At 33.7% G+C, this 20,481-nt stretch overlaps 1 long non-coding RNA gene across 1 annotated transcript; it reads right to left on the bottom strand.

The window, feature by feature from the left end:
* Positions 1–405: 405 nt before the first annotated feature.
* On the bottom strand, positions 406–4,845 carry LOC146937319 (uncharacterized). Its single transcript, XR_015030913.1, has 2 exons — positions 4,437–4,845; positions 406–2,681 (listed from the first exon to the last, which is right to left on the bottom strand). It is a non-coding gene; the product is annotated as an uncharacterized LOC146937319 (long non-coding RNA).
* Between the last annotated feature and the right edge of the window lie 15,636 nt (positions 4,846–20,481).

Below are 20,481 nucleotides of genomic sequence, written 5' to 3'. Positions count from 1 at the left end.
CTTAATACCAATCTTAACTTTGAAAAGTTTTTTTTTTTTTTTAAAATCATGACTTAACAAGTATCGTTTTCACTCAACAAGTATTGCATACGAGAGTATGATTCTCATTGCACAAACTCGAGAGTTGCATCTCCTTTCATGATAACATGCTTAAACTTTGAATGTAGATTCTTACTTTCTTAACGGATATACATACTCACGATACCACTTACATATTCGTAGGAAATCCTTGAACCTCTTGACATAACTTGTTCCTTTTCTTCGGAACACTAAACTTGAATCTTCAAATAATCTTTTTAAATATTACTTGAACATTACTACCTTCTCAAAATACCGATTCATCATTCTTGATGCTTCAATTCTTTACTTGAGTCACAAAAAGGTAACCTTCTGAACCTTACATACTTTCCAATACCATCATTCATGCATTCGTGACCAATTCATATAGGGCAACTCTTGTCTTATGATGCTTCTTGTTAAACTTGTGTTACCCACCGACTATTCTTCACGAAGCTTTATACATACTAAAACTCCCATGTTTCGTGTTTAACGATTAACTTCCATGACGCTACTTTGATTCCCACCGGTTGACTTAAACTATTACTCTAACCCATTAGAGCAATTGAGACTTCAATTCGTGCTTACCACTTGAATACTTACTTCTTGAACTATTCTCAGGATCATCCATGTTGCAAACAACGTCACACCTCACACTTGTCCTTACCATTACCTTGTAAGAACAAAGCTCATGATAACTTTTCTTATGCTCATAATACTTGACTTGGGGGTAAACCTTACGCTCTCACTGGTTGGATTTACCTGCTGGGTTACACATATCATACTTGAACTTGATTCCGAATGAATTCAAATTCCTTTGACAACTCGTCTTGTACTTGAACAAATCTGTCTTGAACTTTTAACCTTTGCATTCTCGCATACTATATTTTACTTAATCATACCATTGCTTGCTCATTGATTTCTCTTTTAAAGAAAACTTTATAAACTAGCGCACGGGTCATTGACGTTGATTTTTTTTTTCTTTCTACTATATAAATATATTGAATCTAGGCCCCGACCATTGCTTCGAGAATCATAGAACAAGTTGATAACACATACGTGCCATCATACCTAGACTCTAATAAGTCTAGCCCGCTCTACGAGTGTCGAAGCAAACCGGTTCCTTGAAAATCTCGTGAATTTTCAAAATGTCAACTTCAATCACCCATACGCGTAAATCTTTCTAAAATTATTTAAACTTTATGATCCAACATCATATCGAGCCTTAGCAAGTCTATTAAGCAAAACATAGGTTCGAGAAATACGCCATAATTCCACATAATCCGAGAACCTTGTGATTTCTCATAACTTTGACCGTTTTAACTTCTTACTTCATACCTCCTGTATAAACATCTGTGACTTTTCTTCTAGATACCGGAATTTCTATACTCTTGATCTTTGCTTGTTCTTGACTCTTAACACATTAACTTCCAACGCTACCTTAAACCGTATCGATTTCGTTGATGATTGCCCACGCCTTTCTCCTTGGAAATCTTAGAATGTGATATGCATTCGTTACTTGATGTCATAAAAGATTTTCGTCACGTAAAATATTATTGTGAAGACATCTCTCCAATAGTCATTGCAAGCCATAGAAACAAACTGGTAGATTTCACAAAACGGGAAGTTTTGTCCCAGGCCTGCTATTAGTGAGCTTCTCCAACTCTATTTTTTTTTTTAGAAAACATTTGTTGCATAAAATTCTTATTCTCAAGTATACAATGCACATCATTCATTCCTATCGTCGTAAAATATTCTATAACATATGCATGACAACATCAACATTTTTCGATACAATTCTTGGCACGCCGGAAATCAATGCCTTACTCCTGATAACATAAAACTTTCTCTTGAATCCTTAACTTCATTCACATATTACTATTCCTGAGAGCCTGCCGACTCCGCCATCATATGTCAACTTATAATTATCTTGTATCCTTGTACTGACATTCCAGAATATCATAAACCCGTTCCAACAATCACTCTTACCGAAACTTTTGGTCATGATTAGATACATATATCCAACTTCTTCACTTACGGGTACATGGAGTATCGCTATCATTTTACCCGACATTATCGGAACGTTCCTTCTTAACATACCTTATATTCCCGGAGGATTCACACTTCTACTTGATTAATTCACCGGCCACCTTTTGACACGATCAACTTCTTCATCACATACTTCGTTCCTCCTGGGTCCTATTCAGCTCTCAGGTATCCGTTCTAATCGTCGATTGTTAAATTGAGTTGATCAGTCTCAACTAACAATGACAAATAGAACATTTACCCGGAACCCAATGGTCCCACTACCTTAGTTGTAATTTAATGACCCAAGGCACGGTCTGAATCGACCTGCTCTGATACCAATTGTAACACCCATACCAGACGTATCTAGAAAGTCTAGCACGTGCGTTAATATTAGTACTGGATACATTAAATTTTACAACATAAACTACATACGAATGAATATTTATACAACAAATTGCGTTCGTACATAATTCACATAAACAACTCATCCATACATTTATATTACATCCTTAAAGTCCAAAGCATCCTGCAGCTACACGAACGCACCCTTGCTGAAACATCCATCCGACTTCAAGCTTGCATAACATCCTGCTTATCTGAAACAAATAAGGATTGGGATGAGACATAATGTCTCAGTGAGTTCCACCTAATCCTAGGCTATAGGCAACCTCAAGGGGAACCTACGGTCACCACGTGTCTACTTTACAACCTGACGGTTGATTATACGTGTGTGGGGACTTACATACTTAGACGGTAGTGCATACTAGAGCCGTCATAGTCTTAACTTAACTTGTTATAGGCTTCACTTCCTATACGTGTCATGGCGGTCGAGGGGGAATCTAGGACCGCATTGCCAAGAATACGCTCTACGTATCGAGGCCCTAACATAACATAATCATGGCACGATTCTAAACCGGACGGTTAGGGGAACCTAAGATCGTCATCGGTATCATGATCTTTACTCAATCTATACATAACTTGCTCTTGTCTTGGCATCTGATGCTCTTAACTCGATCATACATGTAATCATTCTTGCATAAACATAACATAATCATATCGTACATAAACGTATCTAAGTTCATTCATTAAGTTAGCGTTGAACAAACAATTATTATCTGAGTTCATTTTACGGAAAGTCCCAGGTGGAGTAACCCCGAGTACAATCCCATACATGACCGATGTACGTACATCGGACTCCCTCGGTGTCGTGCGGGTCCCTTGCGGCTTGAACCGTTCCCCTTAGGTCGAGAACCTCCCGTATCCCCTTGGCGTGGATAACAAGAGACACGAGCACCTACGTCTTGTTACTCAGTGACATGCGGGTCCCTTACGGCTTGAATCGTTCTCATAATGAGAACCCCTTGTATCCCCCTGATGTGGATATCAAGAGACATGTCACCTACACTTATTAGTCATGGTCTTGTCGTGCATATAAGTTAAACATATACATACTTGCTTGTTTACCTCGGAACCTTATTCGATCCGATTAATGGTAACTTATACTTATTCATACTTAACATGGTGGAGCGAAATAACTTATCAATCCACAACTTACGTACTAGCTAAGTTATTCTAGCTCATGTGCGAAGAGATTACACTTCGCGTCTTATCATTCTAGGGATTCTTGCTATCTTTCTAGTTCTCGACTAGCTAAGCCGATGCTCTACATACAATCCCCTTTCTTAGTTCATTGCTACCCCATCATGCTTAACTCTCTTGAGTCATCCTTGTGACACATGTTAAAATTGCCATGTCTTTTGATTCAAGTTCCATTAACGATTGGTACATCTTTTCATTAATTTCTGAGGACCGAAAATGTCATAAACCCAAGTATCAAGCCATTTAGAAACTTGAAGATTAAACCAAGTTAAGTTTGTTCCAGTTGTAAAATAAGTGAAAACAGTAAAAATATACTTCAAAACGAACGCATCGGACCCCTACTAGACTGGCCCCAAGCACCCGAACACAAAACAACACAAAAGTTGCCCTGTCTGGGGCGCCTGGCGCCAGGAGCAGGGCGCCTAGCGCTAGCTCCCTGTGTGTGGGCGCCTAGCGCCCTTGTACAGGCGCAGCGCTCCGAACCTGCGTTTTTCGGCTGCGGGTTTTTGGCATTTTCGACCCAAAACTCCAAATTTTGATCTCCTAAATGCACCAACTCATTCCAAACATTGTTAACAAGTTTATGTACTCAAAATAGCTTACAATAACATATACAAGATCATGTTCCATGGCAATTTATCATGTAATCAACAAGGGATGACTTTAGGTTCACTAAAATTTCATAGAAGCAAAACTAACACAAAACATGATTATCAAACCCAAAGGTAGGATACTCTATCTATAGAACTCACCTAACAAGATTCTTGAAGCATCATCATGTCCCAAGCTCAAACAATCCAAAACTCTAGCCCTTGGTTCACTTGCTTCCTTTGTTCAACCCATCTCAAACTTGTTGTTTTCATGCAATCCAAAGCATCATGATCTTGCTAGCTTATCTCTAATCCAACCCAAGCTTCCTTCAACCAAAACCCTAATCTCATGATTTCTTCCCTTGTGAGGATAGAGTGGAAGAACAAGCTCAAATAAAGCTTCTATTTGTTCCTTGATCTTGGAAGTACCAAAACATAAGTTTAATCATGAAGAGGAAGAAGTTTTGGAATGGATTGGTGAAGAAAAGAGAGGAAGAGAGCGTGAGAATGGAGAGAGGAGGGAGAGAAAATTGCTTTCCCAAACTTAGAGAGATAAAAGGATAGAAATTGTGAGATATTTTGGTGCCTTTCCAAATAAATATCCTTTTCCCGCGTAATTACCAAATTGCCCTTGCCTCAAACGTGCTACATCCGTCTCTGATACTTAACTTGTATTAAGCTGACATAGCATAATAAATATTTCCATTAACTTACTTTCCATGAACCTGAGTCCTCAGATACATTTAACAGATAAAGTTCCTTAAGCTGATGAGCGGGATGTTACAACGCGCTTAAGCTATAAGCATCTCATTATTGTTTTTCCAAACACTTCCACATAAGCTGCAAAAGGTGCTTAAAGCACAAAAGTCACCGTATATTTCCTAGATTTAGAAATACAATTAAATTTTATGAGTATGGATCCTCTACTACAAACATCAGCAGTCCGCCGCTAAGTAGCTACTGTGAAATCAACTATGACAGTTAATTGTTGCACATCATAGTTGCTAAAGAAATTATCTCCTTTTCCCAATTCTGTAATAACAACATAAGAGATAAATGATAGTCGCATATCAGAGTGAGTTTAAAAGAGTACTGTTAATAGCTATCAAAAGGAGACCTATACCCGTGATGTCACTGCATCCGTCTTGGTTGCAATTACGCAATCACCCAAGGCCTCTGGGTTATCTGCAAATAGGCTAAAGAATAAAAAATAAAGACAGGGCCAAAAATCTGATAGATGAAGTAGTATACATACAGTCCCAAAATACAAACAACTGCAGTTGTAAATAAAAATAATAATCAATCATCGTAAAGGCAGACCCTATCATCAAGTGATAGCAATGAATCAAACAGATAAAAAACATATGACCAAAATTTATAAACAAAAAACAGAAAAAACAGGATTCATCAGGTATATTATACGTGCAAACACAATCAAATCGAGACAACAAGAATTCCTTACACAATCTAAACAACAAACAAATTGCTAGAAAAATGATGATCCAATGAATCTCTTTAATCAAGGAAATACACTCGAAAAAAGATGAAGAGGATTGAGGATTAATCGTACTCAATCACTCAAGTGTAATTTCTTTGATTAAAAAAATGCAATGGATCAAACTGCACCTCCACAACACTAATTCTCTTGGTATTCAGAACATACATAATGAGTTCTTTCTTGAAGCTGGCACATGTATTTATAGGACAAGATTTAGGGCTTTGTCTCTAAAGATTGCAAGATGGGTTAATGGGTATACTTTTGTTGGCCCAAACATTATTGTACGCAGTCAAACAAAAAACATGTTTTATTATATAAGATATTTATTATAGTTAATTTATAAAAATTAATATTGCATGAAATTATCTTTTATGCAGATATTCATTAATTTTCGAAAAAGGTACAAAAAAAATTTGACACTCATTTAATACAGTCAAATTTTATTTTTCTTTATGATTATTGTTTTTCCATAAAGCCATAAAATATTTTTAATACTTATTTAATGTAGTCAAAATTTGTTTTTATTTATAATTATTATTTTTCCCTTTTTAATTGTTAAATACTAGCGGAAAGACAAGAATTCACGTGTCAATCTTCCCTCTATTTTTATTGCTAGGTAGCATGTGTATATTACGAACGATATTTTATATGAAATATTGATTTTTATTAAAATTAAAAGTGCAATTATTAGTGACATTTAAATTGTAACAAACCCAAAAAACCAAGTTTCTCTTTTTCGATACAAGACCCTTAGAAAATAATATATTAAAATTTTAAATAGGGTTGACTAAATAATCCACAGTGTCTCCATGTGTAGTAGTTTAATCATGTTTGTATAGAACTCGAACCCATCTGATTAAAAACACTAACCCAAGTCTATAACTTGAAAATTTAGAGCTGGATAGGCACATGGTACAAGGGAAATAACAATCATTGTAAATGAAATATGAAAATTCTAAGAGCAACACGAGGAAGGAACCTACACTCTAATAAGGATCCGCGTCCTCTAAAAGGATTTGGATCGTCTAAAGTGTACAACTCAAATTAAAGAGTTAAATTGAATAATTTCGTTGATTGATAAACAAGTTAATAATTGATATTATATATATACATGTCCACAACTAGTATGGGTGATTGTAATAAAATCTTATATGTTACGCGCTTAAGCTATAAGCATTTCATTATTGTTTTTCCAAACACTTCCACATAAGCTGCAAAAGGTGCTTAAAGCACAAAAGTCACCGTATATTTCCTAGATTTAGAAATACAATTAAATTTTATGAGTATGGATCCTCTACTACAAACATCAGCACTCCGCCGCTAAGTAGCTACTGTGAAATCAACTATGACAGTTAATTGTTGCACATCATAGTTGCTAAAGAAATTATCTCCTTTTCCCAATTCTGTAATAACAACATAAGAGATAAATGATAGTCGCATATCAGAGTGAGTTTAAAAGAGTACTGTTAATAGCTATCAAAAGGAAACCTATACCCGTGATGTCACTGCATCCGTCTTGGTTGCAATTACGCAATCACCCAAGGCCTCTGGGTTATCTGCAAATAGGCTAAAGAATAAAAAATAAAGACAGGGCCAAAAATCTGATAGATGAAGTAGTATACATACAGTCCCAAAATACAAACAACTGCAGTTGTAAATAAAAATAATAATCAATCATCGTAAAGGCAGACCCTATCATCAAGTGATAGCAATGAATCAAACAGATAAAAAACATATGACCAAAATTAATAAACAAAAAACAGAAAAAACAGGATTCATCAGGTATATTATACGTGCAAACACAATCAAATCGAGACAACAAGAATTCCTTACACAATCTAAACAACAAACAAATTGCTAGAAAAATGATGATCCAATGAATCTCTTTAATCAAGGAAATACACTCGAAAAAAGATGAAGAGGATTGAGGATTAATCGTACTCAATCACTCAAGTGTAATTTCTTTGATTAAAATAATGCAATGGATCAAACTGCACCTCCACAACACTAATTCTCTTGGTATTCAGAACATACATAATGAGTTCTTTCTTGAAGCTGGCACATGTATTTATAGGACAAGATTTAGGGCTTTGTCTCTAAAGATTGCAAGATGGGTTAATGGGTATACTTTTGTTGGCCCAAACATTATTGTACGCAGTCAAACAAAAAACATGTTTTATTATATAAGATATTTATTATAGTTAATTTATAAAAATTAATATTGCATGAAATTATCTTTTATGCAGATATTCATTAATTTTCAAAAAAGGTACAAAAAAAATTTTGACACTCATTTAATACAGTCAAATTTTATTTTTCTTTATGATTATTGTTTTTCCATAAAGCCATAAAATATTTTTAATACTTATTTAATGTAGTCAAAATTTGTTTTTATTTATAATTATTATTTTTCCCTTTTTAATTGTTAAATACTAGCGGAAAGACAAGAATTCACGTGTCAATCTTCCCTCTATTTTTATTGCTTGGTAGCATGTGTATATTACGAACGATATTTTATATGAAATATTGATTTTTATTAAAATTAAAAGTGCAATTATTAGTGACATTTAAATTGTAACAAACCCAAAAAACCAAGTTTCTCTTTTTCGATACAAGACCCTTAAAAAATAATATATTAAAATTTTATATAGGGTTGACTAAAAAATCCATAGTGTCTCCATGTGTAGTAGTTTAATCATGTTTGTATAGAACTCGAACCCATCTGATTAAAAACACTAACCCAAGTCTATAACTTGAAAATTTAGAGCTGGATAGGCACATGGTACAAGGGAAATAACAATCATTGTAAATGAAATATGAAAATTCTAAGAGCAACACGAGGAAGGAACCTACACTCTAATAAGGATCCGCGTCCTCTAAAAGGATTTGGATCGTCTAAAGTGTACAACTCAAATTAAAGAGTTAAATTGAATAATTTCGTTGATTGATAAACAAGTTAATAATTGATATTATATATATACATGTCCACAACTAGTATGGGTGATTGTAATAAAATCTTATATGTTACGCGCTTAAGCTATAAGCATTTCATTATTGTTTTTCCAAACACTTCCACATAAGCTGCAAAAGGTGCTTAAAGCACAAAAGTCACCGTATATTTCCTAGATTTAGAAATACAATTAAATTTTATGAGTATGGATCCTCTACTACAAACATCAGCACTCCGCCGCTAAGTAGCTACTGTGAAATCAACTATGACAGTTAATTGTTGCACATCATAGTTGCTAAAGAAATTATCTCCTTTTCCCAATTCTGTAATAGCAACATAAGAGATAAATGATAGTCGCATATCAGAGTGAGTTTAAAAGAGTATTGTTAATAGCTATCAAAAGGAAACCTATACCCGTGATGTAACTGCATCCGTCTTGGTTGCAATTACGCAATCACCCAAGGCCTCTGGGTTATCTGCAAATAGGCTAAAGAATAAAAAATAAAGACAGGGCCAAAAATCTGATAGATGAAGTAGTATACATACAGTCCCAAAATACAAACAACTGCAGTTGTAAATAAAAATAATAATCAATCATCGTAAAGGCAGACCCTATCATCAAGTGATAGCAATGAATCAAACAGATAAAAAACATATGACCAAAATTTATAAACAAAAAACAGAAAAAACAGGATTCATCAGGTATATTATACGTGCAAACACAATCAAATCGAGACAACAAGAATTCCTTACACAATCTAAACAACAAACAAATTGCTAGAAAAATGATGATCCAATGAATCTCTTTAATCAAGGAAATACACTCGAAAAAAGATGAAGAGGATTGAGGATTAATCGTACTCAATCACTCAAGTGTAATTTCTTTGATTAAAAAAATGCAATGGATCAAACTGCACCTCCACAACACTAATTCTCTTGGTATTCAGAACATACATAATGAGTTCTTTCTTGAAGCTGGCACATGTATTTATAGGACAAGATTTAGGGCTTTGTCTCTAAAGATTGCAAGATGGGTTAATGGGTATACTTTTGTTGGCCCAAACATTATTGTACGCAGTCAAACAAAAAACATGTTTTATTATATAAGATATTTATTATAGTTAATTTATAAAAATTAATATTGCATGAAATTATCTTTTATGCAGATATTCATTAATTTTCGAAAAAGGTACAAAAAAAATTTTGACACTCATTTAATACAGTCAAATTTTATTTTTCTTTATGATTATTGTTTTTCCATAAAGCCATAAAATATTTTTAATACTTATTTAATGTAGTCAAAATTTGTTTTTATTTATAATTATTATTTTTCCCTTTTTAATTGTTAAATACTAGCGGAAAGACAAGAATTCACGTGTCAATCTTCCCTCTATTTTTATTGCTTGGTAGCATGTGTATATTACGAACGATATTTTATATGAAATATTGATTTTTATTAAAATTAAAAGTGCAATTATTAGTGACATTTAAATTGTAACAAACCCAAAAAACCAAGTTTCTCTTTTTCGATACAAGACCCTTAAAAAATAATATATTAAAATTTTAAATAGGGTTGACTAAAAAATCCACAGTGTCTCCATGTGTAGTAGTTTAATCATGTTTGTATAGAACTCGAACCCATCTGATTAAAAACACTAACCCAAGTTTATAACTTGAAAATTTAGAGCTGGATAGGCACATGGTACAAGGGAAATAACAATCATTGTAAATGAAATATGAAAATTCTAAGAGCAACACGAGGAAGGAACCTACACTCTAATAAGGATCCGCGTCCTCTAAAAGGATTTGGATCGTCTAAAGTGTACAACTCAAATTAAAGAGTTAAATTGAATAATTTCGTTGATTGATAAACAAGTTAATAATTGATATTATATATATACATGTCCACAACTAGTATGGGTGATTGTAATAAAATCTTATATGTTACGCGCTTAAGCTATAAGCATTTCATTATTGTTTTTCCAAACACTTCCACATAAGCTGCAAAAGGTGCTTAAAGCACAAAAGTCACCGTATATTTCCTAGATTTAGAAATACAATTAAATTTTATGAGTATGGATCCTCTACTACAAACATCAGCACTCCGCCGCTAAGTAGCTACTGTGAAATCAACTATGACAGTTAATTGTTGCACATCATAGTTGCTAAAGAAATTATCTCCTTTTCCCAATTCTGTAATAGCAACATAAGAGATAAATGATAGTCGCATATCAGAGTTAGTTTAAAAGAGTATTGTTAATAGCTATCAAAAGGAAACCTATACCCGTGATGTCACTGCATCCGTCTTGGTTGCAATTACGCAATCACCCAAGGCCTCTGGGTTATCTGCAAATAGGCTAAAGAATAAAAAATAAAGACAGGGCCAAAAATCTGATAGATGAAGTAGTATACATACAGTCCCAAAATACAAACAACTGCAGTTGTAAATAAAAATAATAATCAATCATCGTAAAGGCAGACCCTATCATCAAGTGATAGCAATGAATCAAACAGATAAAAAACATATGACCAAAATTTATAAACAAAAAACAGAAAAAACAGGATTCATCAGGTATATTATACGTGCAAACACAATCAAATCGAGACAACAAGAATTCCTTACACAATCTAAACAACAAACAAATTGCTAGAAAAATGATGATCCAATGAATCTCTTTAATCAAGGAAATACACTCGAAAAAAGATGAAGAGGATTGAGGATTAATCGTACTCAATCACTCAAGTGTAATTTCTTTGATTAAAAAAATGCAATGGATCAAACTGCACCTCCACAACACTAATTCTCTTGGTATTCAGAACATACATAATGAGTTCTTTCTTGAAGCTGGCACATGTATTTATAGGACAAGATTTAGGGCTTTGTCTCTAAAGATTGCAAGATGGGTTAATGGGTATACTTTTGTTGGCCCAAACATTATTGTACGCAGTCAAACAAAAAACATGTTTTATTATATAAGATATTTATTATAGTTAATTTATAAAAATTAATATTGCATGAAATTATCTTTTATGCAGATATTCATTAATTTTCGAAAAAGGTACAAAAAAAATTTTGACACTCATTTAATACAGTCAAATTTTATTTTTCTTTATGATTATTGTTTTTCCATAAAGCCATAAAATATTTTTAATACTTATTTAATGTAGTCAAAATTTGTTTTTATTTATAATTATTATTTTTCCCTTTTTAATTGTTAAATACTAGCGGAAAGACAAGAATTCACGTGTCAATCTTCCCTCTATTTTTATTGCTTGGTAGCATGTGTATATTACGAACGATATTTTATATGAAATATTGATTTTTATTAAAATTAAAAGTGCAATTATTAGTGACATTTAAATTGTAACAAACCCAAAAAACCAAGTTTCTCTTTTTCGATACAAGACCCTTAAAAAATAATATATTAAAATTTTAAATAGGGTTGACTAAAAAATCCACAGTGTCTCCATGTGTAGTAGTTTAATCATGTTTGTATAGAACTCGAACCCATCTGATTAAAAACACTAACCCAAGTCTATAACTTGAAAATTTAGAGCTGGATAGGCACATGGTACAAGGGAAATAACAATCATTGTAAATGAAATATGAAAATTCTAAGAGCAACACGAGGAAGGAACCTACACTCTAATAAGGATCCGCGTCCTCTAAAAGGATTTGGATCGTCTAAAGTGTACAACTCAAATTAAAGAGTTAAATTGAATAATTTCGTTGATTGATAAACAAGTTAATAATTGATATTATATATATACATGTCCACAACTAGTATGGGTGATTGTAATAAAATCTTATATGTTACGCGCTTAAGCTATAAGCATTTCATTATTGTTTTTCCAAACACTTCCACATAAGCTGCAAAAGGTGCTTAAAGCACAAAAGTCACCGTATATTTCCTAGATTTAGAAATACAATTAAATTTTATGAGTATGGATCCTCTACTACAAACATCAGCACTCCGCCGCTAAGTAGCTACTGTGAAATCAACTATGACAGTTAATTGTTGCACATCATAGTTGCTAAAGAAATTATCTCCTTTTCCCAATTCTGTAATAACAACATAAGAGATAAATGATAGTCGCATATCAGAGTGAGTTTAAAAGAGTACTGTTAATAGCTATCAAAAGGAAACCTATACCCGTGATGTCACTGCATCCGTCTTGGTTGCAATTACGCAATCACCCAAGGCCTCTGGGTTATCTGCAAATAGGCTAAAGAATAAAAAATAAAGACAGGGCCAAAAATCTGATAGATGAAGTAGTATACATACAGTCCCAAAATACAAACAACTGCAGTTGTAAATAAAAATAATAATCAATCATCGTAAAGGCAGACCCTATCATCAAGTGATAGCAATGAATCAAACAGATAAAAAACATATGACCAAAATTTATAAACAAAAAACAGAAAAAACAGGATTCATCAGGTATATTATACGTGCAAACACAATCAAATCGAGACAACAAGAATTCCTTACACAATCTAAACAACAAACAAATTGCTAGAAAAATGATGATCCAATGAATCTCTTTAATCAAGGAAATACACTCGAAAAAAGATGAAGAGGATTGAGGATTAATCGTACTCAATCACTCAAGTGTAATTTCTTTGATTAAAAAAATGCAATGGATCAAACTGCACCTCCACAACACTAATTCTCTTGGTATTCAGAACATACATAATGAGTTCTTTCTTGAAGCTGGCACATGTATTTATAGGACAAGATTTAGGGCTTTGTCTCTAAAGATTGCAAGATGGGTTAATGGGTATACTTTTGTTGGCCCAAACATTATTGTACGCAGTCAAACAAAAAACATGTTTTATTATATAAGATATTTATTATAGTTAATTTATAAAAATTAATATTGCATGAAATTATCTTTTATGCAGATATTCATTAATTTTCGAAAAAGGTACAAAAAAAATTTTGACACTCATTTAATACAGTCAAATTTTATTTTTCTTTATGATTATTGTTTTTCCATAAAGCCATAAAATATTTTTAATACTTATTTAATGTAGTCAAAATTTGTTTTTATTTATAATTATTATTTTTCCCTTTTTAATTGTTAAATACTAGCGGAAAGACAAGAATTCACGTGTCAATCTTCCCTCTATTTTTATTGCTTGGTAGCATGTGTATATTACGAACGATATTTTATATGAAATATTGATTTTTATTAAAATTAAAAGTGCAATTATTAGTGACATTTAAATTGTAACAAACCCAAAAAACCAAGTTTCTCTTTTTCGATACAAGACCCATAAAAAATAATATATTAAAATTTTAAATAGGGTTGACTAAAAAATCCACAGTGTCTCCATGTGTAGTAGTTTAATCATGTTTGTATAGAACTCGAACCCATCTGATTAAAAACACTAACCCAAGTCTATAACTTGAAAATTTAGAGCTGGATAGGCACATGGTACAAGGGAAATAACAATCATTGTAAATGAAATATGAAAATTCTAAGAGCAACACGAGGAAGGAACCTACACTCTAATAAGGATCCGCGTCCTCTAAAAGGATTTGGATCGTCTAAAGTGTACAACTCAAATTAAAGAGTTAAATTGAATAATTTCGTTGATTGATAAACAAGTTAATAATTGATATTATATATATACATGTCCACAACTAGTATGGGTGATTGTAATAAAATCTTATATGTTACGCGCTTAAGCTATAAGCATTTCATTATTGTTTTTCCAAACACTTCCACATAAGCTGCAAAAGGTGCTTAAAGCACAAAAGTCACCGTATATTTCCTAGATTTAGAAATACAATTAAATTTTATGAGTATGGATCCTCTACTACAAACATCAGCACTCCGCCGCTAAGTAGCTACTGTGAAATCAACTATGACAGTTAATTGTTGCACATCATAGTTGCTAAAGAAATTATCTCCTTTTCCCAATTCTGTAATAACAACATAAGAGATAAATGATAGTCGCATATCAGAGTGAGTTTAAAAGAGTACTGTTAATAGCTATCAAAAGGAAACCTATACCCGTGATGTCACTGCATCCGTCTTGGTTGCAATTACGCAATCACCCAAGGCCTCTGGGTTATCTGCAAATAGGCTAAAGAATAAAAAATAAAGACAGGGCCAAAAATCTGATAGATAAAGTAGTATACATACAGTCCCAAAATACAAACAACTGCAGTTGTAAATAAAAATAATAATCAATCATCGTAAAGGCAGACCCTATCATCAAGTGATAGCAATGAATCAAACAGATAAAAAACATATGACCAAAATTAATAAACAAAAAACAGAAAAAACAGGATTCATCAGGTATATTATACGTGCAAACACAATCAAATCGAGACAACAAGAATTCCTTACACAATCTAAACAACAAACAAATTGCTAGAAAAATGATGATCCAATGAATCTCTTTAATCAAGGAAATACACTCGAAAAAAGATGAAGAGGATTGAGGATTAATCGTACTCAATCACTCAAGTGTAATTTCTTTGATTAAAAAAATGCAATGGATCAAACTGCACCTCCACAACACTAATTCTCTTGGTATTCAGAACATACATAATGAGTTCTTTCTTGAAGCTGGCACATGTATTTATAGGACTAGATTTAGGGCTTTGTCTCTAAAGATTGCAAGATGGGTTAATGGGTATACTTTTGTTGGCCCAAACATTATTGTACGCAGTCAAACAAAAAACATGTTTTATTATATAAGATATTTATTATAGTTAATTTATAAAAATTAATATTGCATGAAATTATCTTTTATGCAGATATTCATTAATTTTCGAAAAAGGTACAAAAAAAATTTTGACACTCATTTAATACAGTCAAATTTTATTTTTCTTTATGATTATTGTTTTTCCATAAAGCCATAAAATATTTTTAATACTTATTTAATGTAGTCAAAATTTGTTTTTATTTATAATTATTATTTTTCCCTTTTTAATTGTTAAATACTAGCGGAAAGACAAGAATTCACGTGTCAATCTTCCCTCTATTTTTATTGCTTGGTAGCATGTGTATATTACGAACGATATTTTATATGAAATATTGATTTTTATTAAAATTAAAAGTGCAATTATTAGTGACATTTAAATTGTAACAAACCCAAAAAACCAAGTTTCTCTTTTTCGATACAAGACCCTTAAAAAATAATATATTAAAATTTTAAATAGGGTTGACTAAAAAATCCACAGTGTCTCCATGTGTAGTAGTTTAATCATGTTTGTATAGAACTCGAACCCATCTGATTAAAAACACTAACCCAAGTCTATAACTTGAAAATTTAGAGCTGGATAGGCACATGGTACAAGGGAAATAACAATCATTGTAAATGAAATATGAAAATTCTAAGAGCAACACGAGGAAGGAACCTACACTCTAATAAGGATCCGCGTCCTCTAAAAGGATTTGGATCGTCTAAAGTGTACAACTCAAATTAAAGAGTTAAATTGAATAATTTCGTTGATTGATAAACAAGTTAATAATTGATATTATATATATACATGTCCACAACTATTATGGGTGATTGTAATAAAATCTTATATGTTACGCGCTTAAGCTATAAGCGTTTTGATAGAGCCAAACTGCAAGTGCACGGCCTATCGAAGTAATAGTAGTAAGTAGAGTTATCGTTCCGCTAGTGTAACATCCAGCTCGTCAGCTAATGGAAATTTTATCTGTTAAATGTAACAGAGGACTCAGATTCAAGGACAGTGATTATGGTGAAGAATGTTAAATACGACGGATGATATTTTATGAAATATTAGTCAAGAGTGGACTTATGTGTCAAAGTCAGGTAAACACGACTAAGGTGAAGGGCAAAGTGGTAAAACGTCGCAAGTGACTATATAAGGCCACAAGGGCCATTTTCCTTCATTTCTAACAACACTTTCTCTCTCTAGATTTTGGCAAAACATTTCTCTCCTCCTTCTCTCTAGACTTGCGCCTTCCCCTCTCCATCATAATCATCCAAACTTCTTCCAAATCATGATCAAGCATGGATTAAGGCAGCTTAGCAACCAAGAAACACATAAAGGAAAGGATTAAGGCATGGTTTGGATAGAGAGCTAAGGATCAAGATTGAAGCAAAAGCTAGGGTTTGAGCTTGGATCTTGAAGGAATGCAAGAAAACATGATTAGGTGAGTTCCATAGATAGTTTACCTACCTTTGGTTGTGTAAATTCATGCTAGAAAGTAGTGATTTATGTTTATGAGAGGTTTAGAACCTTAATGTACTTTTGATAAATTCTTGTTGATTACTTGTTAGTTTGCCATGAAAGATGTTTATAAATGTATATATATGTTGCTAGATGTTTTGGTGCATTGCAGGAACCATTAGGATGAGTTTTGGGTCAAAAATTGGAAATTTGGTACCACAGACCCGGAGAGCTACGCTATTAGCGAAATCTACGCTAATAGCGAAATTCTCAGGATGAGCCACGCCCCAGCTGAGCTATTAGCGCAGCTCTCTGGACTTGGCCAACTTGCTTTGGCCTGTTGGCCCAGTTCAGGCTCCGTGGTGCATTCCGAAGCTTTTCTTTCAACGTTTTACAACTTTATAACCCAGAACAACATCTAGGCAATGCACATAACATCAAACGATTCTTGAAATGAAAATCATGGCAATCTTAACATGAATGGCAAGAGTGAATTAAGAGAGTTTAAGCTGATATTACTCGGGTAGCAATGAATTAAGAAAGGGATTAAACTAGAGCCTCGATATAGTTATCGAGAACTAGAATAGTTAGAAAGAATAGAATGCTTTGCATTATTAATATGCTTGATAGACGCGAGGTAATGAGAGTATTATCTTCGCATAGAAGCAAGTGCCATACGAGTATGGCAAGACGTGAATCGATTTTATATCCATTCACAGAGTAAGTTAAGCAAGCGTATAGTTACCTCTGGTGGGATCGCCTAGGGGTCCGAGGTAAAAGAGAGTTAGCATGTTCAAGATAATTTTCATGCATAAGACTAAGACTTATAAGAAAGAAAGAGTGTTATGTCTCTTGTAATCCTTCCAAGGTTGGATTCAAGGGGTTCCCCAAGGGGGGAATGGTTAAGCCGCAAGGGAGCCGCATTTCACTAAGTTAAGGTGTCGTGTCTTTTGTATTCCTTCCAAGGATGGGTACAAAAGGTTCTCCAAGGGGAATGGGGTAAGCCGTAAGGGACCCGCACGTTCACTAAGGGAGTCTGGTGCGCTCTTGCTAAGCACTTCACCGGTAGTAAGGGATTAACTTCCGGGGTTACTCCACTCGGGACTAATCCATAAAATGAATTCAAGATAATTGTTTGTTACACGCTAACATAATCAATGAAGCTGACAATGCATATTCATCATACATTTATGTGTATTATGTCATAGAGCCTTGGCATAGGCTGTCAAGAGCTAGAAAGAATATAGAAGTAGAAAGTCAAGAGCTAGCAAGCTAGAAAGAGTCACTTTTGTGGCAAGATTAAGAAAGTTTATTAATACATCTTATCCAAGTAAGTAAGTAAGCAAGTTAAGAGAGTTATACCGTCGACGATCTTAGGTTTCCCCTAATCGTCCGGTTAGAGTCGTGTCATGATTTTAGCAAGTGAAGGCCTTGATGCGTAGATCGTATCTTGGCAATGCGGTCATAGATTCCCTTAACCGCCATGGCACGTATAAGAAGAGAAGCCTATAACAAGTTAAGAATATTAAGACGGCACTAGCAAGCACCGTCGTCTAAGAAAGCAAGTCCCCACACACGTATAATCAACCGGCAGGTTGTATTGTAGACACGTGGTGACCGTAGGTTTTCCCCGTGGTTGCCTATAGCCTAGGGTTAGGTGGAACTCACTGAGACATTATGTCTCATCCCAATCCTTATTTGTTTCAGATATCAAGATGGATTAGCAAGCTAGTAGCCGGATGGATGTTACAGCAAGTGTTCGTTCGTATCAGCTGCAGCAGGATATGGATATTCAAGGATGTCTTTATTACATTTTAGAAAAGTTGACTTATAATCTTATTGTACGAACGCATTTGTTCTAAACATTATTCATTTTGGAAAATTTTAATGTTGTATATTTTAATGTATCCAGTACTAAACTAATGCACATGCTAGACTTTCTAGATACGTCTGGTATGGGTGTTACAGCTAGGGAGTTGTTCAACTTAATTAACTTTTAGTGAATGATTAGAGGAGAGAAAGTTAATGAAAGAGAGTTTGATTGCTGAAGGTAAAAACAATAATAATAAAGGGCCTTAGGATCATTGGTTCATCATAATGACTAATCCTTCACTAGACAAAACCTAAACTTCTAATTTTATGGTTTACACACTAATTTCTAAAGACCGGTTTCCCTTAGCCCCTCACCTTTCCGATGAAAGTCTGGTGAGAGTTTACTTCTAGTAACCAAGCCTATTTCGCTGACATGATTACTAGAAGATGCATGGAGGATTGAAACTACTCTTTGTCTCAATAGTTGCAAAGACTATTTCACTGTTTTGCAACTATTGTCTAGATTCACTTGTTTCAACATCAAGACTCCGCTCTCGCTTTATGAATTGATGTTTGGGATGATGGATTAACGATTATCAAACCCTCCGCTTTCGCTTCCACAGTTTGATAATTGTTAATCCACGTTAAGACGGTGAATCTAGATTAGAAATTAGGGTTACATAGAAATTAGGGTTTAGCCATGTTTTGTTTAGGATTGAGTCATTAGACTCCCCAATAATCCTAAGACGAAGAAGTCTACTCACTCATGTTCATCGTAGACATGGGGGAAGAAGAGAGAAAATAACAGTAAAGTAAATTGCGAAGAAAGTAAAAGGGAAAATAAAGACTTTTATTAAAATAGCAATTGAAATAAACAAAGTAAAGCATCATTGTTTATGGTGGAGAGCTACTCTATTTATAGCTTTACAATCGACTTAGAAACTAAGCAACTAAAAGGGTAAAACAGTAAAGCTGCAACAGGGTAACTTGGGCCCGAAGAAAAAGCAGCAAAAGAGACTCCTGGAGGTGGCACGGCCGTGCCACATGTTGGCACTGGCCGTGCCAAGCTTCTGACTTGGTGGGAACATATTTTTGTCCCGTATCTTCATATTCTTGCGCTGTATTTGCTCCAGTCCTCTTTCTTTTTCTCCAAGACACCTTCCACCATATATTTATTCCTAGAATAAAATAAAATACAATTTGAAGTAAAATATTCTAAACTAAAATAAAATGCAATAAAATAAAATCAAATCTAAAATAAAACTAAACTAAATAAGGCAATAAATAATACTATCTATGACTCATCAAACTCCCCCACACTTGAATCTTTGCTTGTCCTCAAGCAAAAGGCAACAGACATAGCAGCAACAAAAGATTTGATTATGGCAATATTAAGAACAAATGTCTCAAAAGAAAGGCTTTGCTTCAAGTACACTAATTACAACTTCAAACACTTCTCATGAACCTATTCTACCCAACATCAAGTCTCAAGTGAGTGTGTGTGTGCAGTCCAACCCTTTTCTTGCTCCTGTATAAGACAGATATTATGAGGAATAGGTTCTATCCTTAATGCTAAAGTAACCGAGAAAAGTCCTTGGTTCATTTCATATAAGAGTGATGGGAATTAAAGTTAAGATTGAATTAATTTAACAATTAAGCACAAGGGGCTGCAGATGCTTAGGGGCTATCTATCCTCGTAGGAAGTCTTCTCGGATGTAATTGTCCTTTCCCCCTAGATTCAAAATCACCCTAAGCAGTGCTGCAAAATTATTTATTTGTTTC

The sequence above is a fragment of the Medicago sativa genome, chromosome 3 (genome assembly GCF_051527215.1).
Source record: "Medicago sativa cultivar Bolivia chromosome 3, Bolivia_mono, whole genome shotgun sequence".
NCBI lineage: Eukaryota > Viridiplantae > Streptophyta > Magnoliopsida > Fabales > Fabaceae > Medicago > Medicago sativa.
This window is presented reverse-complemented; position numbering and strand designations above follow the sequence as displayed.